This window comes from Notamacropus eugenii, chromosome 6 (genome assembly GCF_028372415.1).
Source record: "Notamacropus eugenii isolate mMacEug1 chromosome 6, mMacEug1.pri_v2, whole genome shotgun sequence".
NCBI classification, from domain to species: domain Eukaryota; kingdom Metazoa; phylum Chordata; class Mammalia; order Diprotodontia; family Macropodidae; genus Notamacropus; species Notamacropus eugenii.
The window spans coordinates 201003505-201025231 of NC_092877.1; the positions used below are offsets into that span (position 1 = coordinate 201003505).

A 21727-nucleotide genomic window follows, 5' to 3' on the forward strand; every position below is an offset into this window, starting at 1 on the left:
ATCTTGTGTTATCCTGATTGTATTGCCACAATACTTGATTTGTTTCTTTCTAGCTGCTTGCAATATTTTCTCCTTGACCTGGCAACTCTGGAATTTGACCACAATGTTCCTAGGAGTTTCTCTTTTTGGATCTCTTTTAGGTGGTGATCTGTGGATTCCCTGAATACTTATTTTGCCCTCTGGTTCTAGAATCTCAGGGCAGTTTTCCTTGATAATTTCATGAAAGATGATGTCTAGGCTCTTTTTTTGATCATGGCTTTCAGGTAGGCCCATAATTTTTAAATTGTCTCTCCTGGATCTATTTTCCAGGTCAGTTGTTTTCCAATGAGGTATTTCACATTCTTTTCCATTTTTTCATTCTTTTGGTTTTGTTTTGTGATTGCTTGGTTTCTCATAAAGTCATTAGCCTCCATCTGTTCCATTCTAATTTTGAAAGAACTATTTTCTTCAGTGAGCTTTTGAACCTCCTTTTCCATTTGGCTAATTCTGCTTTTGAAAGCATTCTTCTCCTCATTGGCTTTTTGAACTTCCTTTGCCAATTGAGTTTAGCCTATTTTTCAAGCTGTTATTTTCTTCAGCATTTTTTTGGGTCTCCTTTAGCAGGGTGTTTACTTGTTTTTCATGCTTTGCTTGCATGTCACTCATTTCTCTTCCCAGTTTTTCCTTCACCTCTCTAACTTGATTTTCAAAATCCTTTTTGAGCTCTTCCATGGCCTGAGCCCATTGAGTGGGCTGGGATACAGAAGGCTTGACTTCTGTGTCTTTCCCTGATGGTAAGCATTGTTCTTCCTCATCAGAAAGGAAGGGAGGAAATGCCTGTTCACCAGGAAAGTAACCTTCTGTAGTCTTATTTTTTTCCCCTTTTCTGGGCATTTTCCCAGCCAGTGACTTGACTTCTGAGTGTCCTCTCCACCCCCACCTCTCCTCCAGATCCGCCCAGCCAGCACTTGGGGTCTGAGATTCAAATGCTGCTTCCCAGCCTCAGGGCTTTGGGTGGGGGCAGGGCTGCTATTCAGTGTGAGGTTAAGTTCAGGTGCTCAGGTCAGGGTAGGGCCGCCTCTCAGGCTCTGTTCCCTCAGGGGGTTTATGCAGAGTCCTTCAACAATGGATCTGGGATCCTGCCTGCTCTGGGAGCCCTGCTCCCACCTCCACTGCTGCTCCCAAGGGGGCCTGAGTTATGGGGGCACCCCACTCCCCTCTCGACCCGCTGAAGAGACCCTCTCACCGATCCTTGTCACCTGTGGGTGGGGGACCTGCACGGCCACTGGAGATTCTGTCCCTGAAGCCTGCTCAGATCCGCTCCTTTCCGCACCGCGCCGCTCCGCCGAGGCAGGGTTGGACTCTCCCTCCCTCTATCTCTTTCTCCCTCTTTGTTGCTGTTGAGTCATTTTCGTCGTGCCCAACTCTTTGTGACCCCATTTGGGGTTTTCTTGGTAAAGTTACTGGAGTGGTTTGCCATTTCCTTCTCAGCTCATTTAACAGATGAGGAAACTGAGGCAAATAGGGTGAAGTGATTTGTCCAGGGTGCCACCTTTTCTCCACCATTCCTTCCTTCTTCCTCTGCCATCATCCCCCTTCTTTCTCTTTGTCCCTACCTCTCATCCTCTTCCCCCTCTCTCACCCTACTTCTCCATTCCCTTGCTCTGACCCTCTGAATATAGTCAAATCCCACTGCAGATCAGCATTGGAGCTTTAGCCTGTTCTGTTTTCCAACCTGGTTGGGTTCCCATCTTCTTAGGAAGCCTAGTGGCTCACCATATTGGTGCCAGACACTTTAGCTCTACTGCCACGTAGAACTTCTAAACTCACATCCGCCTCAGACATCTCAGCAGCAGGTGTTTGTCACCACATATTTGCTTTCAGTAAATGTTTTTTTAGTAGGGAATAATGATGTATATTGTAGCTTTTTATTGGTTGCTTTACTGCAGTGTTCTTTTCCTACCTGTACTTACAGAAACCAGTTTAGATGCAGGAATTGTTTCAATGCATTGTCTTGTTATTTGAAAGATTTAAGAGTTTGATTTATTTTTTCCCAGTTAGGAGTTTTTGTTGTTGTTAAACATTTTTATAACTTTTCTGGACCCATGGAACATTTAAAAAAATATTAGGGAATATTTCAGAATCATTAGTGATAAAGTCACTGGAGATAGCTATCATCTCATTTGTTTGAGATTTGGTAATCTGAATAGGTTCGCCAGTGTTTCATTGTCAGAGTCCTAGTTGTTGTTAATACTCCAGCTTTTTTTGTCTCTGTAGATTTCCTCAATATCTAAAAGAGGCATTGATACAGAAATATTTGTAGGAAGACAGAATAAAAAGCCAGGAAAGCATCAAAGAGTATTAATAGGCACAGATTTTGTTTTTACATATACTCTGCCAAGACAAACTGACCATCACCTAGCTGTTCTTTTCAGTGAATGATTAGAAGCCAAAAGAAGTGCTGGGTATTTCATCGTGAAAAATTTTAGCCAGTCTCTAAGGGTTATCTCAGTTTATGTCCACTGTCAAATACTCCAGGCATAGATGGCATGCTAATCAGATTTGTAGCTGATGGGAAGCTGGGAGGATAGCTAACAGACCAATAGTAATCCATATCTAAAAGGAAACTCAATAAGAACCAGAATAATGGTACCAAGAGGTAGCATCCATATAGCATGGTAGGATTTGTAAAACATTTTTAAAAATATCATTTCATTAGATCCTCACAAACAATCCTGGGAGGTAGGTACTGGTATGAAGTCTGTTTTATAGAAGAGGAAATTGAGGCAGATAGAGGTTAAGTGACTTGTCCAGGGTCATACAACCAGTAAGTGTCTGAGGCTGGATTTGAACCCCCAGTCTGGTGCTCTATCCACTGTACTTAACTGCCTATTGTAAATATAAAGATGCACATTTGTGATCAAAAATCTGTGGTACAAAAACATCAGATGTATGGATAGGGAAAGAGTTTATGACCAAACAAGAAATAGAGGAGATCACGTTCCTGTGTAAAATGGATAATTTTGATTACATGAAATTTTTTTAAAAAAAGGTTTTGAAGAATACAAGCCAAAATTAGAAGGAAAACAGGAAACTGGGGGGAAATTTTAAAGCAAATTTCTCTAGTAAAGCCCTTATTTCTCAAATATATAGGAAGTTGAGCCAAATTTATAAAAATACAAGTCATTCCCCATTTGATAAGTGGTCTCAAAGATGTGAACAGTTTTCAGAAGAAATCAGATATTAATAGTCACATTAAAAAGATTACTAATTAGAGAAATGCAAATTAAAAGAACTCTGAGATACTACGTTGCACCTATCAGATTGGCTAGCCTGACAGGAAAGGAAAAAGACAAGTAAGGAAGGAAATGTGGAAAAACTGGATGCAAATGCACTGTTGGTGAAACAGAACTGGTCTAACTATTCTGACAAACAGTTTGGAAGTGTGTTAAGAGGACTATAAAACTAGGTACGCCCTTTGACCCAGCAACACCACTACTAAGCCTGTATCCAAAACAGCTCAAAGAAAAGGCAAAAGAACCTATTTGTACAAACATATTTATAGCAGCCCTTTTTGTGGTGGCAAAGCATTGGAAATTGAGGGAATGCCTGTCAGTTGGAGTATATGATGGTGATGGAATACCGCCGTTCTGAAAGCACGGTTTCAGAAGGATGTGATTTTGGAAAAACCTGGGAAGACTTAAATGAGCTGATGCAAAGTGAAATGCCCACCACCAGGAGGACGTTGTAGACCGCAGCAGCAGTATTCTAAGGATGACCAACTGTGAAAGACTTAGCTGCCTTGATCCAGACAGTGATCCAAGACCATTCCAAAAGACCCTTCGTGAGAATTGCTGTTCAGCTCCAGAAACAAAACCTACGAACTCTGAGAATAGGTGGAAGCATGCTTTTTAAACTTACTTTATTTTTCTTGGTTTTTGCATGTACATATTTTCTTTTGCAACATGTCTAATATAGAAATATATTTTTCGTGACTACACATGTGTAACCGATATACAGCTTGCTTTCTCAAGGGGTGGGGGAGGGAGAGAACTTGTAACTCAATTTTTAAAAAATAATATTAAAAACTGCATATATGATTAGGAAATATCTAATGAAATAAATAAATGTATCCAAATGAAAAAAAGAAGAAATCCCTGGTACAAATAAAGAGTGGAGAAGAGTGAGTCTAGCGAAGCCTCTTGGGGGAAAACACTTGGAGATTTTAGTAGACTTCAAGTTCAGCATGAATCAGAAGTATGACATGGCAGTCAAAAAACCTAATGCAATTTTAGATTTCGTTAAGGGAGATTTGGTTGGGGGAAGTTGGTAATAGTTCCTTTTTCAGCTCTCATCAGACTATATCATCACATTTGGGAGGGAGGTATGTTTTAGGAAAGACAAAATAGAACACATCACTATGAGGGCTGCTGGGATAGTAAAGAAACTGGATCCCCTACTATATGAGGATGAACTAAACAAACTAGAGAGGTTTAAATTTTTTCCCTTGCATTAAACTTTTAATGGTCTCAAAATTCTATGACAGATTTTTTGGTCAAGTTGTTTCCATTTAAAAATTACTGAGAACAGGTGTTTGGGGGGTGGGCTGTGTATGTATGTTATATTAGTGAAGATTTATGTGGTGCTTACTCTGTGCCATACATTGTTCTAAATACTTTACAATTATTGTCACAACAAACCTGGGAGGTAGGTGCTGTTTTTCTCTGCATTTTACAGATGAGGAAACTGAGGCAAACAGGTGCAATGGCTTGCTTAGGATCACACAGCTATTAAGTGTTTGAAGCCAAATTTGCACTCAGGACGCTCCAGGACAGAATAGTTTGGCTTATTCTCCTTGTCCCCGGTGGGATGAACTAGGAGAAAGATGTAAAAATTTCAAAGAAACATTTCAACTTAATGTTAGGAAAAGCATCCTTCAACGTTGACAATTCCCATCTTTTGTCATCTCCCCCAAGTCACATGATAAGTGATACTTAGTGTTTTTAATTGGCATTTTTCTTACACTAGTAATTCAGTGATATGGAATATGTTTCATTTGCTCATTTATCCTTTGCATTTCTTCTTTTGAAGAATCATTCATACACTTTGACGACTTACCTATTGGTAGAATGGTTCCTGGTGTTTGTATCAATTTTCTGTATGCTCTGGCTATCAGAATTTTATCAGTCATAATTGATGCAGATGTTTTCTAATACTACCTTTTCTCTTCTAATTGTCTTCATTGTTTATGCAAAAATTTTAAAATTGTATTTTGTAAAATCTTGTCTTTTTATGATCTCTTGTGTCTTTTGCTTGGTAAGATCTCTGTTCCCCTCTGTGTTCCCCCTCCACCACTCTCCTTAGCCATAGTTGTGAAAGGCATTTAGTCTTAAAATGCATTTTTCATTTGAGTGAACCTATGATTTCATTGCTATAGAGAATGCTCTCTGATAAACCTCCCTCTCCCCATGCAGATTAGAACCTGACTGCAGTTTTATAGTAAAGAGTTACCCGAGACATCAAGTAACTTGGCCAGGGTCTCACAACCAATAGTAGTAGCATCTGAATTTGAACCCAAGCCTCCCTGGATGTCCTTAGTCCAGTGTTTAACCTAGGATTCCATGCTGCCTCTCTCAGAATAGATTTTCAATATTCTTCATAATGCCATTAAAAGAGATGACTTTATAGACAGCAGATTTTTATAAACAATTACAAAATATCAGCGGGACTCAATTCCCTATTTGGATATAAGAAAACTCTAGCCTAACAGTTCAAGCAGTTGTTATGAAATAGTTTTTAACTGGAAATTATCTTTAATAAAAATCTAAATAGAGGGAAGAAATAAACATTATTAATTTTATATTATTTACAATCTAATTTTTTTCTAAAGAAAACTGTACATTTAACTAACAGTGAAATGATTTTTAGAAATGAAGAACATTTTTCTATATATGTTTCAGTTAAATTTTTTTTTTTATGAAAAATTTTAAGGGAATTTTATTCTTTGATTAATTATAGTTTTCAGTTTCAGCCACTTTGTGGCTGGCTGTATTGCTTGTGCTGCTTGATGGTATTGCTTTTTGCAGTTTTCAACAGAAAGTTTCCATGTGCTAATAACCTCAAACTAAATGTAAGCTATGGGCATGTTTCCTTTAAATCTAAAAAGAAAAGTAGTTAGATGTTCATTATATGGATTTCTACAAGATTTTATATAAAATTGCTGATGAAATGGATTGGCAAACTGCCACGATGACACTTCTTTCAGGAAAAAACCCATTTCAGGGTGCCCTTTTAAAAATGTGCTTCCCAGATGACTGCTAGTAACCCTTAAGTTGATTGGCTAGAAGCAAAAATAGTGATCAGTTGCATTGACATTACTTTCTGGGTTCACATTTTATGTTCCTTTCTACCCACAATTTTAGTTTTTATTTATTTTCAATTTTAAAAATCCGATATGAATTTATTAACATAATAAAGTATCACATTGGAAGATAGAGATAGACTTGCAAATGGGCAAAAATTGATTAGCATGCATTGGCAAAGTGAAATACTTGCCATCTTCTTGAAGCAGCTAGGTGGTCCAGTGGATAGAGTGCTGGACTTGGATCAAGAAGTTGTTGTTCAGTTATGTCCAACTCTTTGGGATCCCATTTAAGGATTTCTTGGCAGAGATAACTGGAGTGATTTGCCATTTTCTTTTTCAGCTCATTTTACAGATGAGGAAACTTAATCAAACAGAGGTAATTGACTTGCCCAGGGTCACACAGCTAGTAAGTGTCTGATGCCCAATTTGAACTGAGGAAGTTGAATCTTCCAGACTCTAGGCCCAGCAGTCTATCCACTCTACCACCCAGCTGCCTGTTAAGAAGACCAGAGTTCAAATCTAGCCTCAGACGCTTACTAGTTACATGACTCTGGGAAAATTCCTTAACCTCTGTTTGCCTCAGTTTCATCAGTTATAAAATGGAATGATAATAACTCCTATCTCACAGAAGGGTTGAGGATCAAGTGACATAGTAATAGTAGAAGGTGCATAACGCTTACACCTGGCACAGTAAGAGTAGGCTCTTTATAAACACTTACTCCCTTCCTTTCCCCAAGAAGGGGCCTCTCTAGTAAAATCTGTCAGCGGATGAGTGAGCATTTTAGTTTAAATGCAATGTTTTTAAACTGGGTCCAGTTTAAACGAACAGCTCATTTCATTAATATTCTCCTTTGTTGTGCTGACAACTGACAATAGCCTCACAACCCAAAGGGAACACCAGGTTGAGAACACCAAGGGAGGGGAATAATGATCCAGCAGTGAATGAAAATTCCTGGCCAGGACCTGGTGACCCTCTTAGAGGACCATCATTTCATTGTTAACATTTAACAGAACAGTCTGAAATGGCTCTATCAAGATTTCTTTTTCATATCTGACGCTTAAAATGCTTTCATTGTTGGATCATTATTTTTCCTGAATGGTGTCTCTGGAGCTATTGCTGTGCACTGTTGGACAAGCAAGACCACCGGGTGAAACTGTTCTTTTAAAAAGTCCAATAGGCTCTTTCATCTGAATCAGCTCATACTTGTTTTTTAAAGGGATATTTGATTAAATTATTATTTGAATAATTATTTTTCTCTGACTAGGATGTAACTAGATTCTTCTGTGTCAGTGTTAACATTTTGGGTTACAGTTGTGATGGTAATGAATTAATTAATATCAACTGAATTATCAGATTGCCCCTCAAGGGTTGTAATTAAGAACGTCAGTGAACTCCAGGCTATTAGTGGACTTCAGGGTACCCTGTAAAATATTTTTAAAAGATTGAAAATATTTATTTGGGTATAGTGAATGCAATGTAGAATATAATTTTTGTTTGTTTAGCAAAGACTTTTTGTCAGATTCAGTTGTTTTTGTTGGACTTCTTTGTGTTTCTGAAACATTCTCTCCAAGTTATTTTCTGGTTGTTGTCTCATTTTCTGTATGTCTGACTCTTCACGACCACATTTGGGTTTTCTTGGCAAAGATACTGAAGTGATTTGCCATTTCCATCTCCAGCTAATTTACAAATGAGGAAACTGAGGCAACAGATAGGGTTAAGTGAGGTCAACAGGCAATCATGACTTCACAAAACTTACTTAAAAAGTAGTTTTATTACAACAGAAATGAACTTTCATGTGGAACTCAGAGTTCACAGTCCCTACAGAAGTTTGCATTTTTAACAGCAGGATAGAGGAAGGAGGAGATATCAAAAATCTCCACCTAAAAGGGCATGGCATGGGAGGGGGAAAGGTGCCGTAAAGGTGGAAAAAAGGCCAAACCCCTCCTGACAGGGAAGAACAAGGTAGTGACAAAAGCCACATTCTTTTCCCTTGGAAACTGCTAGACTATGAAGTTACAGGTTCAGAGTATTCCTTTAACAGTGACTTGCCCCAGGTCACACAGCTAGTACCTATCTGAGGCTAGATTTGAACTCAGGAAGATTAGTCTCTGACTAGGCCCAATACTGTATTCATTGTGCCACCTTCTAGTGGTAGCTACTTTTCAGTAGAGTGTATTTTACCCAACGTCCCTCAGTAAATACCGTATAAGTATTTAAAATAGAACTATGCACTTGACATTTTTTCATGTAGGCTTTCTCACTAAATTACTAACCTCTTTCCCTTTACATTACAGATGCTGAAAGTGTGTGTATCGATTGGGGTGGGGGAGGAGAAACTCATTCCCTGGATTCTACTCATATCTTTTCCTCTTATATGTCCTTCACACAAAAATTTGTGGTTAAATATCTTGGGATCTCTGCTTTAAAGCTGAAATTTGGGGGTGGGGTATATGGGGGGATGTGGGAAATCAGTAAAAAGATGTTTTAATGCTTCAAGAATTTGTGACTTCATCTATATAGACACTTAAACCAGCAAAGATTGTAAAACCTCCCTTGCTTTGTAGCTTAGTTAGTAAGTTCCTTTGACCAGAAAGATTTATCATTTGATTGCTTCTTTAAGTCTCAGTTAAAATACCACCTTCTACAGGAAATCTTCCTCAACCCCTCCTAATACTCGAGTTCGTGCCTTCCCTCTATTAATGAGTCAGGGGAGTAAATGACATTTCCATGGGAGAGAAGGGAAAAAGCAAAGAGAGCCAACTGAAGAATCTTGGAATAGTACCCAACCTTGAATCCCTAAAGGAAAGGGAAGAATGGATAGAGAGGTAGAAAAATCTAGGGAGTGTGGTGTCTTGGAAGCTGAGGGAGAGGAAGCTATCTCAGCAGGTGGTCTGCTGATCCCTGGACCCCCCCATTCTTTCAGACTATCACCATGTATTTCTTTTCCTTCCTTCTCCAGATTCCTGGAAAAAAAGCTGTTTGTACTCATTGCCTCCATTCTCTCATTTCCCCTATATCCCACAACCTTTTGCAATCTGGTTTGTGATGTCATCACTCAAACTGAGCCCCTCCTCACTCCAGTGACAGCAGGAATCTCTTACCTGCCATGTTGGATGTGCTTTGCTAGTCTTGGTCTTTGACCTCAGGTGCATTTGAAGCTGTTGACCACCTCTCCTTCTGGAAACGCTCTCCATTATGGCTTCTTCTGGTGCTCCTGCTGTCTGCCTGGTCATTCTTTCTCAGTATCCTTTGCTAGCTTATTAGGCTTATCATTGCCATCCATTTGTAGCTATTTACCAAAACTCTATCCTAGGTCCTCATCTTTCAGTGCCTTCTTTATTGGTAACTTTGTTAGCTCTCATGACTTTAATTCTGCCTTCTTTGTATCTGACTCCTAGAGCTACAGTATGTATGCAGTCTTAGTTTCAGTGTTGCATCTCCATACTGTCAGATCCCTCACTCTTCCTTACTGTAAATATCTAATCTAGTTGTTCAGTCTTGCCTTTTCTACCCTCACACTGCTTCTCAAAGCTGATCTTTTCTCTCTATTCACACAACTACCAGCTTAATTCAGACCCTCATCCCCTCCTGCCTGTGCTATTGCAACATTATCCCAATTGGTCTTGTCTCAGGATTCTCGTTGCTATCCTGTATGCAGCCACCAAAGTGAGCACAGATCAAATGATCTCACTCTCCTATTCAGTGAACTCTGGTGGCCTCTGTTGCCTCTAGGAAAAAATATAAACTTCTTTGTTTGGCCTTTAAGGTACTTTCTAACTTCAGCTTAACCTATTTTCTGTTCTTATTTTAATCCCTCTGTAGTCTCTGCAATTCTGACAAACTGTCTTTCCATCTTCCTCATATGACCCTCCATCTTCTGTCTCAGAGCCATTGTAAGGCTGTTCCACATGAAGTACCTCTCTTCATTTTAAGGTGAAACCTAGGTATCTTCTGCACAAAAACTTTGCTAATTTTCCCCCAACTACTTTGCATTTAACTGTTTGCTGTGTGTGTACAAATGCTGTGATATATATACATATATGTGTGTGTATGTATGTGTATGTAGTCATATGGGTGGAGATTGTTTTATATTGTCTCTAGTGCCTAACATATAGTACATTCTTAATAATAAACTTTTGTTGATTGATAATTTTAATATCATTATTTTAAGCTTTTCCATTTAAATATCGTTATTTTAAGCCTTTCCATCTTAGGAACACCTAGCAGAGTATTTTTTCCAGTGGCATAACAGTTGAAAAACAAGTCACCCTCATAAGGGTATCAGTTAGGCTTTAGTGGAAAAATAGAAAAAATAGAATGGAATCTGAAACTGACTATCATATAAGGTTGTTGGGTTTTTTGACTAAGAGGGAAAGGTTAAATTTAGCTATTAAAGCAGTGACTTTGAGGATAACTACTGGAATACCACCAACTATCTCATTGATTCTGATTATTTTTTATTTTTCTTTTAAATAGATTTTGTGCTGCTATTATACCACATAATAAAAATATTCTGAATCAGAATCATCTGTGAAACTTTGTGCTAGAGGTGAAAACTGAAGACAGTTCTACAGTTTTGTAACTTCTGAAACATCTTCTGACATAATTTTATTAAAGAGTAGTACCTCATTTTATCAGTCACATCTTGTAACTGTGTGCCAAAGGTAAGTCAAATTATGCTTTAAAAACTTAAGTGGTCTTGCTAAGGTATTGAATAGGACTGTTTTCTACTTTTTCAGTGTAGGGTTTAGACTGTAAATAAGTTATGATTGAGATTCCTAGCTGCTGAGTTAATTCAGGTTTAATTTTTCAAAAGACTTGGTTTAAGATGGAATTATTTTTCTTGTTCAACTTAATTGTTTCTTTACGTATATTAAAGTAGGTGAAATAATAGAGGTTAAGTCTTCTTTCCCCTGTCAAATACTGCTAAGTTTTCATTTCTTTTATGTTTAAATCACAACTGGTTATTTCAATGGCCTTCTTTTATGCGGTAGAGACACATTTTTTTTTCTACTTTGTCCACTAAGACTGCTAACCCCTTGTGTCAACAATATTTATGCTGTGAATTGAATGTGGCCCATGGTTTCTGGAGGTTATAGAGCATATTTGTTATAAATAAAGTGAGAAGCATCTTCCTGTAACAAAAGGATTTATTAGCCTCAGCCAATGACTGACATTTCTTTCTGAAGCTAATAGTAAGCATCTATGATTGCTATATCAGGTTTTACTAGATAAGATTCATATTTAGGGAAAACAAAAGAGTAATTAATTGATTTGATTGATTAATTAAATTAATTAATTTGATAGGATTGATTTGACCTGTAGGTTCAGAATTCCTCTTTGTAGACTGAAGAAACTACCTTATCTTAAGTTTTGTCTTAGTATTCATAAAACTGTTTCATGAACACTTTTTAAAGGTTAAAAGCATTGTTTTGTTAAGGATTTACAGTTGCATTTCCACTATTAGTAACTGGCAGTTGAATTCGGTGAAAATTCATTGGATTCTTCAACATTTGTATTGGAATGTTAGAAACTCCACAGTGCTCAGACCAATAATGATTCTCTGATAAATCTTTCTTTGACAGGGATGCCAATTAGTTTATATTTATTCCTGGCTTCTTTTAATAAACCATTATGAATCTATCTCCAGTGAATTTCTAAGACCCTGTCTTCAACTAGTTCATATTCTTAGCTATTTTGCCTGGTTAATATTTTTATGCTATTGCCCTTGTGGGGAGGGGAGGTGTAATAAGTCATATACATTATATACATTTTCCACCTCAGTGCGAAGTGCTGTTTAAACTTCCTGATATCTGGTAAAGAAGTCCTGCCCTTTGCTCTGTTTCCTTGGATGGACTTGCAGCTTTTCCTTCCTTGGGATTTCTTTTCTCTAAGCTGGAAAGCATCGTGTTTTTTGTCTGTCTTTGTGGAAATGCCTCTGTTCCTTTATGCATTTTAATTTTCCTTTGTCCAGATTTTCTTATACTCAGGATGTGAAAACTGGAGATGCACGTGCTATCACAGATTTTATACAGGGGTGGAAGTTGTTGGAGTTTTTTGTTTGTTTATTTGTTTTGTGTTTTACTTTCCCCATGGGTGTTCTTTGTGATGATACGTTTTTGACAGTGTTAGCACATTCTGCCATTATTTTCAGACTCTATATTAACTCTATATTAACTGCTGTGCTAAGTTAGCACATTCTTCCTCAGGTCTTTCCCTCTTCCTCCTCCCTTGCTCCCAAGCTAATCGAATTTCCTATGACCCTTTGTTTGAATCTCTCCTTTGCGCCCCCATCATTCCCTATCTTGTATTTCTATATGTATGCCGGTTGTGTTCCCCTCGTCACAGTGTAAACTGTTGAGTTATGTCATTTCAGCTTTGTGTCCTGATGGCGTGTGGGCCAGCTTCGTCCCTAGTGAGGTTTCTGTATGTTGAGCCCTGCTCTTGAGTGACCTAGTGTCCCTGGGAGCTCACAGCATTACAGCAAGCACAGGCAGTCTCAGCGTCCTTTCTGTCAGTTCCGATTCTGTGTTACCTTAGTTCTTCAGTGAAACCAAAGGCTCTGCACTTTCCCCCCAGCTGGAAAAATCATCTACAAACCATTAACTATGGTTGAAATATTAGTCATATGGAGACAGGTTGTTTGCATAATTTTTCTTTTAATTATCTATAATTTAACCTGTGATTATTTAGTTATTATAATTTTATTGATACCCTTTCTTTTTGCAGCATAATTATTTCTTCATTCTCCTTTCCTCACTCCCACAGTGAGTTTTACCTTGTAACAAAGCACTAGAGAGAGGAGGTCCTTCCCTTAACTCAGTTGGTGTAGTCACAGATGCAGAGCTGATAATATTTAACACCCAGTTTCACCTTTAACAAATGTGAATACTTTGAATCAGAAGGGATAATCTCATTTGTTGATGGAAAGATGCTGTGTCTTTGGGGGATTATTATTAGGCAATTTGTCATTTCAAGGCACCTTATTTTGGACACCCCTGTGGTGAGGAAAGCAATGTGTGTGTTGGGGGGGTGGTTCCAAAGGGAATTTTCCTCTTACTCCCCATTGGCCAAGGTATTTAAGTTATGTACCCAGAACAGAGGCACCCTATTCAGCAAATGGAGGGTCATTTTTAGGGAATTCAAAGGGTAAGTGAGGTAGTAGAGACACATGTTCCAGACAGTAGACATAAATTAAGGAATGCAGTAACTGGAGAGAGGAAGCAACTCCAGGTAAGATGGTCCTTGGAAACAGAGAGGAGGTTTGAACTCACCATAGAGCTAGCTCTGACAGTAGAGAGTTGGATATTTTTTTAAGAGAGGAAAGACATTAAGCCCATGCAATTGAAGATTTCTGTCCTTGCGTTGGCCACATGTGTTCTCTACATGTTTGCTTCACTTCCTTTGAGTTTCTTCATTCTCTGCTCACAGATGCGGTTTGAATTTGTCAGAGGCTGTGTCTTAGGGACAGGAATGGTTTTGACTGTACTGCCCTTGTAAATGCATTTGCTGCGAGCCATGGCTAACTGTCCAAGAACAAGAGAGGCCTTGGGAGCTACATATTGAAGGGAACCCTAGAACCTCAAAGTGGGGAATGTCCGAAAGGGAGGACTTTTCCAGACTAAAACAGTTCAGAAAATCAGATAGTCTGTGTACTGTTTGGTGCCCATATTATGTTTCATTATTTGTTCTCTGGAACTCCTCCAGTTAATCATTTCATCTTTCTTTCGCTGGTCCTTTATGTTGCTGTAGTCTTTGTATCTGTTGTTCTCCTAGTTCTTTCTTCTTCTCCCACTGAAAACCTAAAGCCAGAGTTAGTTTTGCGTACTGAAACAGCTGCTTAAAGTATAAACATTCATTCATCTTCCCCAGCATTCTAAACTCTGTACAGCTTTCTAGCAGTTTTTCTGGATGGGCTATGTTTTCCCCATAGAAATTTTCAAAGGTAACAGAATCTATAAACAACATTAAGTGCAACAAAGGAAAAAGATTTACCTGCATTTTACAGAGAAACAAAGCCAGACAAAAGAATTAGACAGACACTTCCTTGCTAGCCTTAATTTTTTTTGTTTGCAATAATGAAAAGAGCCAAATTAGAATCAAAACAAACTACCAGCTGAATATCCTGCAGATTTATGTCAGATATCACATAATTAAATTGTGTGCCGTTTGGTCATTCCATAACTCTCAGGAACATTCCCTGGTCCCATGCTATCAAAAATCTGTCCATGGGGGAAGCCACTTACTACTTCCTATCTTACTACTACTGGAACCCGTCTTCCTTCACAACCCCTGAGGGAGAACTTAATCTAAAATGAAGCCACTTCTATCTGGTACTTAGAGACCTTTAAGAAAAAATTATGTTGATGACTATTATATAAAAACGAAAAGCATGTCTGAATGCCCCTGGCTGTTCCAAAAAATAGGTACTAACAGAAAAAGTAACTTTGCCCCACAGTGTGTGTGCAATGTTGTGTCTGAATGGTCTCAAGCTTCTCTGAAGCAGGGGGAGGGTAGGTTTCATTATCTGGTTTCCAGGACAATTTTGCATTTTTAGTTTCTTAGAGTTTGGCTTCTTTTTAATTATCTTTTAATTTCATTTGGTTCCGCTTTCTTTAGCCAGTATCATTTTATACAAATCATTTCATGTTTATCAGAATTTCTTATATTCGTCCTTTCTTATTGTAAGGTAACATTCCGCTACACTGATAAGTTTGTTCAGCCGTTTGCCCAGGTGATTGGCATCTACTTTTCCCCAAAATGCAGAGCTACTACAAGTTGTACCTACGAGTATTTGAGTATTTATAGGGCCTTTTTTTTTTTTTTTTTTTTTTTTTTTGGTCTTTGACCTCCTTAGAAGTAGTGGGATTGCTAGATCAAAGTTTATGAATCACTCAGTTACTTTCCTTACATAATTTCAGATAGTTTTTTAGAATGTTTGGGTTAATTTACGGCCTTCACGATAAATACTATCTTTGCTAGCCCCTTTTCTTCCCTTTCTCCCAACATTAATGTTTGTTTCTGGGGAGTCATATTTGCTGGGTGTGAGGTCAAACCTTAGAGTTGTTTTAATTTGCATTTCTCTTACTAGTGACATGAAGCACTTTTTCATGTGATTGTTAACAGTTTGTAATTTTTCTTTGGAAAACTGTTTGAATCCTTTGGCCATTTACTATTGGGATCACATTGTAATTTTAAGGACTTACTACACAGAAATATTATCATACCTATATGGAATATATTATCAGTTATTTAGAATTATACTTTCATGATATAAATAATATTTCATTGAACAAATATTAGATTCTGGGGGATAAAGTGATACTAATATAAATTTAAAGAGAGGTTATGTATCAGATGGCTTGAATTTTGTGGACTGAGTAAAGTAAATTAGACTTTTATTTCATAAATATCATTTCAGTTTTCTCCATCAGTTAGTTACCATCATGTCAAAATTTCCTATTCTAGTCTGGTAACAGCAAGAGCTTTGTTTAATGAAATATTATCCCACTGAGGAGGGAAAAGGAAAGTTGAGCATCATTTATGTAACCCTTTCATTTGCAAAATACTTTACGATCATATTTCTACTGGTAAAGAGAGCCAATTTGCCTCTTAATAATCAATTAATAAATATGTATTGTGTACCTACTATAAGCATCATGTTAACCTCAGTTAGTTCAGCTGTTTTAGTGTCTGATTTTGTGACACCATTTGGGATTTTCTTGGCAAAGATACTGGAATGGTTTGCCATGTCTTTCCCCTCATTTTACAAATGAGAAAACTGAGGCCAACAAAGGTAAGTGACTTGCCCAGGGTCACCCAGCTAAGTAAGTGACTGGATTTGAACTCAGGTCTTCCTGACTCCAAGTATGACACACTGTGCCACCTAGCTGCCCTGAGCCTCAGTTAAAACTTTACCTAAAAAAAACAGTAACAAAACTAGCATTTTAGCATTTAAAAAATATTTCCAGTGCTCAATACTCTTGGTGCTTTAATGCCTTTTGGAAAGTTCTAGGGACTAATGGTCTGCATCAGGTGATGTAGTCCTGGATGGGGAGACTCATTTTCTAATTTGGCAGACTATCTTCCAGCATTTCTGCCCTTGTACCATAGCTACTAGGGCATCTGGGTGGATTGCTCCTCTTGTGCTAGGAGGAAGGCTCGTTGTCCTGAGTTCAGATCTGGCCTCAGATACTTACTTAGATGTGTGACCTTGGACAAGTCACTTAACCCTGTTATCATCTATAATATGACCTGGAGAAAGAAATGGCAAACCACTAAAGGAATTTTGCCAAGAAAACCTCAAACGGGGTCATAAGGAGCCAGATGTGACTGAAAAACAACTGACCAAAACCTTGTGAACAGAACCTCTATGGGAGAGGAGCCATATGGTCAATCCTGCCTCTACAGTAGTGAAGCCTATCAGTAACGCTTTTGTTAGAGCTTCAGAAGACTTGCCCAGTTTCTGTCATTTTTACTATTAGAAGATAGAGTTGTTCTGCCTCGTTTTTTGAGTTGTTCTCCTAGATGATTAAACAGAGTAAGTACAAAGAATATGTTTCCTCTGCGCTTGTAGCAACCGTGGCACAAAAACATAATAGCCTTGTTTAATTGAGAATTGATTTAAATGATAAGACATTGTGGATCAGTGAAAAAAAATCACTAGTCTTTCTACAATCTGAAGGCCTGAGTTCTATGCCCAGGCCTGGCACTCAGCTAACAAACTCTGTGATCTTACTTAACCAGCCTGTCTTAGTTTCCTCGCCTTAAAATGGGGCTCATAACAATGCTGATTATGTTTCACTGCGTACTTCACAGGGGTTTTGTGGTGAAAATATTTTATATATATTAATTTCTTAAATTTAACTTGCTTTTATTATTAAGTACCTACTACTATGCCAGGTGCTTGAGATTCTTCAGATATTTTAAACTACTATTATTAATATGTGTGGTTTGCTATTAATTATTAAGAGAGAAACTAGGAAGGAAATCCCCAAGTAGTCAGACAAGCACGATATGGGTTTAAGTGATCGATGAATCCACAATTGGTTGGGACAATACAGTCTGGAAAAGTCATGTATTGTCTCTAACTTCATGAATTGTTAATAGGACAGATTGATAGCAGACGCCATTAAACAGGCTCCCTTAGAGCCAAGCAGTTGGGAACTTATTCTTAAATCCCTAAATCTTTGGGTCTAAGTTGGAATAATCAGATGAGAAATGTATTGTCATGTCCTTATAATTCCATTCAACTAATCCAATTCACCTTTTATGGAAAAATAGTAGTTATTATTATATCTATCTATCTATCTATCTATCTATCTATCTATCTATCTATCTATCTATCTATATACACACACAATAGATAGATATAATAATAACATCTCCAGAGGACTTTCCATTTTTTTCCCCAAGGCACTTTAACGTCCATTATCTCATTTTCTCTGCTATGCTTGTAGTAACCCCTTGAAGTAATTAAGGGGTGGGTAGCATTCCTATTTTGGGGGTGAAATTGAGCCAAAGAGGAGGCAAGTGAAATGCCTAATTTGTTTCCTCTTTTGGCCATGAGGAATTTCAGAGTAGTAAATTTACAAATCCTAGAAAAATACATGGAGACTTACCCTAGCTGGAGAAATGAGAAACACAGGTGTCCCAAATCTTAGCAGTTTGCTCTTTCTACTGATACCAGAACAGCCCCTTATTATTGGATAGCATACTTGGGCACTGAACAAATTAATGAACCTCCAAGGGGAGTCTAGTGAGCTTGAGTTTGATTTCTGGCAAAATTCTGGAATGTGATAATTAAAGGAATGATTGGGAAATAGCTAAAAGTGATGATCATAAGGGGCCATCATGGTTTCTTGAGAACTTGGAAAAGACTAAGGCACACAAAGGATGGTTAATAATGTTGGAGCAGCTATAGAAAGGCTGGTAAACTGTGCTGTTCGTTTTGCTGAACTTTTTTGTCGTCATTATGTGTGCTTAAGAAATTAGGAAAGGGACACATGTATTTAGGAATGATTATAATACAAAAGCAAAAGATATAAATACAAGATTTTAAAAAAAATTGGCCATGCTAGTCTAAGACCTTTTTTTTTTTTTGAGAGGATCGGTAGACTGGTGCTAGTTATCATTTGCCTAGATTTTAGTAAAACAGTTGACAGTTTCTAATGATATTGTGTACTAGATTGAGAGATGTGCATTAGAAGTAGTAAATAAATGATAAATTTACAGATAAGTAAATCATACGCACAAATAAGTACTAATAGTTCTTGCCACATACTAAGTGCTTCATAAATACTTTTGCATTCAATTATTTATTTTGCATTTATTAAGCACTTAGTGTGTGCCAAGAACTATTTTATCCTTTACCCAAGGAATTCACATTGTAATGTGATGAGACAGCACATAAAAGGGCTATGGGCCAGATTGGAAACTCCCAGAAGTGCTAAGAGTGTAAGGCCCAGAGGTCCTTAGGTTACATAACTAGGTCTGTAATGTTGTTGATAGACTGAAAAGTGCAGGGACAGGGTAGAACTCTTAAGGGCTGGAACAGCTTCATTCTCATTGGAAAGAATAGACTTGTTGGCTTTCATTTAATCCAAACCTTGTGAGCAGTCTGTCGTTCTGGGCTGGGCAAGAAGCTCGGATGTGCCTAGTGGGGGGGTCTTCCTTCCTTACCTCCAACCTAGACTAGTTATTTTCTGGGTCGCCTTAGGGATAGAGAAAAGGACCAGTGAAGAATACAAGGGAAAAGATTTCCCAGTAGAAGACTTAAAACGATGAGTGCTTGATTATTGAACAGTCAGTGATAAAAGGAAAGGTACATATAGGGTGCTTTTCAAGTTTGAAGGTGGCACAAAACTGGGAGGAATAGTTAACACCAATCTAATAAGATGAAATTTAATGATTGTGTACCTAAGTTTAAAAAAAATCAGCTTCAGAGTGCAAGATGATGGTTACAGGCTCAGATTACAGTTTATCTGGAAAAGATTTGGAAATTTTTGTGAATTTCAAGCTCAAAAATGGATCAACCTTATGACAGAGCAGCTGAGGAAGTCAATATGGCCTTCTACTCCATTAAGAGAAGCATTGGCTGGGATTAAGGGAGGTGATGATCTCACTGTCCCAGGTCCCGAATAAATGAAATTTATGTTATATTTCTTTCATGCCATTTTTAGGAAGGAAATTGGAAAAGCAGTAAAACATTCAGAAGAAGGGCAACCTTGATAGTAAAGTACCTAAAACTTGTATCGTAGTAGAGTTGGTAAAATGAATGGGATGTATTTTGTCTAGAGGAGATACTTTAAATGGGGAGACTTTAGATGATAGTTATCTTCAGATCTTTAATGAATTATCAAATTGAAGAGGATTAGACTTGTTTTGCAGGGCATCCAAGTGGCATGAGTTCAGAATCAGCCTCAGCCACTACTAGTTGTGTGATCCTGGGCAAGTCTCTTAACCCTGTTTGCCTCAATTCCTCATCTGTAAAATGAACTGAAGAAGGAAATGGCAAACCACTTCAGTATCTTTGCCAAGAAAACCCTAAAATCAGGTTACAAAGAGTCAGCCATGACTGAACAACAGATTTACTTTGCTTAGGTTAAGAGGGCAGAATTAGAAGTAACCAAGTGGAAGAGACAGATTTATTTGATTTAAGCAAAAGCTTCCCAGTTGATTAGAACTATCTTAAAAAAAGGAATGGACTACTTTGAGCAAAGAGGGATTCCCCCTTCACCAAAGGTATTCAAGAAAAGACTAGATGACAACTTGTTGCTCATGTTGTAGATGGGATTCTAGGTGAGGTCTTGGTTAGGTTAAGATGGTCACTAAGATTCTGTGATTTGAAGGCAGTCTTGTGGCTGTTACTGGTAAGTCATTTGTGTAATTAATAGCAATATGAGTATGTCCAGTTTGCAGTTCGGGAGCTCTGATACTGTTGAATACATAGTCAAATACATATGCTTTTAGTGGTTTTCCCTGAGGCTTTTGGGAGGAAAGAAATCACAGCTACTTCCCTGGTATTTGCCAAGGCACAGCCTTAACTAGGGTGCTACAAAGTGAAATACATCTTCCTGCTCTCCCCCCAAAGAGTGTAAGGCAAATGTCTTTTGATGTCATATTTTCAAAGATTTTTCATTAAAATTAAATGGAAAAGAATTATGGAAAGAACTCCAGTAATGAGCTTCCTTAATTTATAGATTTCACTGTTCTATTATCCTCAGTGATCTATTCTGGTTAAAATATGCACTAGCCATTTCAGTTAAATAATGAAGGGTAGCTTATTTGATAAAATATCCTACTGAGATTTTTACTTCAAACAGGGGAAAAAAACAATTTTTTTTTGTTTTCTTTTTTAAAAGGTAGGGTATGAGTACTTGCCTTTGAGGGACAAGAAGGATACCTGTTCTTACTATGCCCTTGTAGTACCAACCACAGTGCTTTATAGAAAATCGACATTTGCGAGACATTTATTGATTTGATTACATTTAAAATTTTCTGTTTATATGTAGTGAAAGAATTGTTCCCACACAGAAGAGAAAGCAGTAAAGTATTTTTATATTTTTCTTGCTTAAGCAATTCTTGGAAAGTTAGAAAAACAAGTAACATGACTATTTATTTTTTCCAGATAATAGATTATGCATATGCAGTTCCTTGAACATACACTAAATGGATCATTGATAAAATGGTATAGAGAACCTTCATCTTGGTCAATATAAAAATATTTTATTTATATGAAGCAAGCTTAGGCCAAAACAGATAAGGATTTGGAAGACAAAATAATACAGCTGAACAGAAAAAACACACTTTTTTAAAGGAAGGCATGCTGCCACTAAATGTTTAATAGGGAGTAATATTCTTTGTCACCTCCCCACTGTATAGCTTTTATTCTCCCAGTAGTGTGTGTGTGTGTGTGGGGGGGGGGGGGGTAGAGACTGATGCTCTTGAAATCTGCAGCAAGAAAATCATTGAATCCCATTCATGGAATTTAAATAGATAATAAGATATGAGTCAAACTCCCAGCATGAAAAGTAGGTACAGTAATTCTAGTAGAATATAGTGATCTGAAAGTAGGAGAAAGAAATTAGAAAATTGTTTTCATGGTTAAATGTTTACTTAGATGGAAATTAGTGGTGTTACGTTAATAAATTTCCCTTCCCTGCCCTTCACTCATGTAACATCTCTCAGTATGCAACATGGAGTATTTTTTTAAAAGTTGTGTGAAGTTCTGAGTATGAGATCCTAATATACAGTTGGGATTGGCTTTCCCCGGAGACTAGACACAAGGATGAAAGTATGAGTAGAGACTTTCTGAGATGGAAGAATAGATAAGTTAATGAATTTTATATATTCAGCTTTGTCAGAAATGGTAATAGTAGGCA

At 37.6% G+C, this 21727-nt stretch overlaps 1 protein-coding gene across 8 annotated transcripts in view; it reads left to right on the top strand.

The window, feature by feature from the left end:
* The window catches only part of NCK2 (NCK adaptor protein 2), a 184939-nt gene that overhangs the window by 96007 nt on the left and 67205 nt on the right, over positions 1-21727 (top strand). For 7 of the 8 annotated variants that reach the window (XM_072621766.1, XM_072621768.1, XM_072621763.1 and 4 more), the window contains one exon: positions 10821-11008. The exons of the other annotated variant lie outside the window; for it this stretch is intronic. The gene's annotated coding sequence lies outside the window, so the exon portion shown is untranslated. The remainder of the gene's footprint in view (positions 1-10820; positions 11009-21727) is intronic. 8 annotated transcript variants of the gene reach the window in all.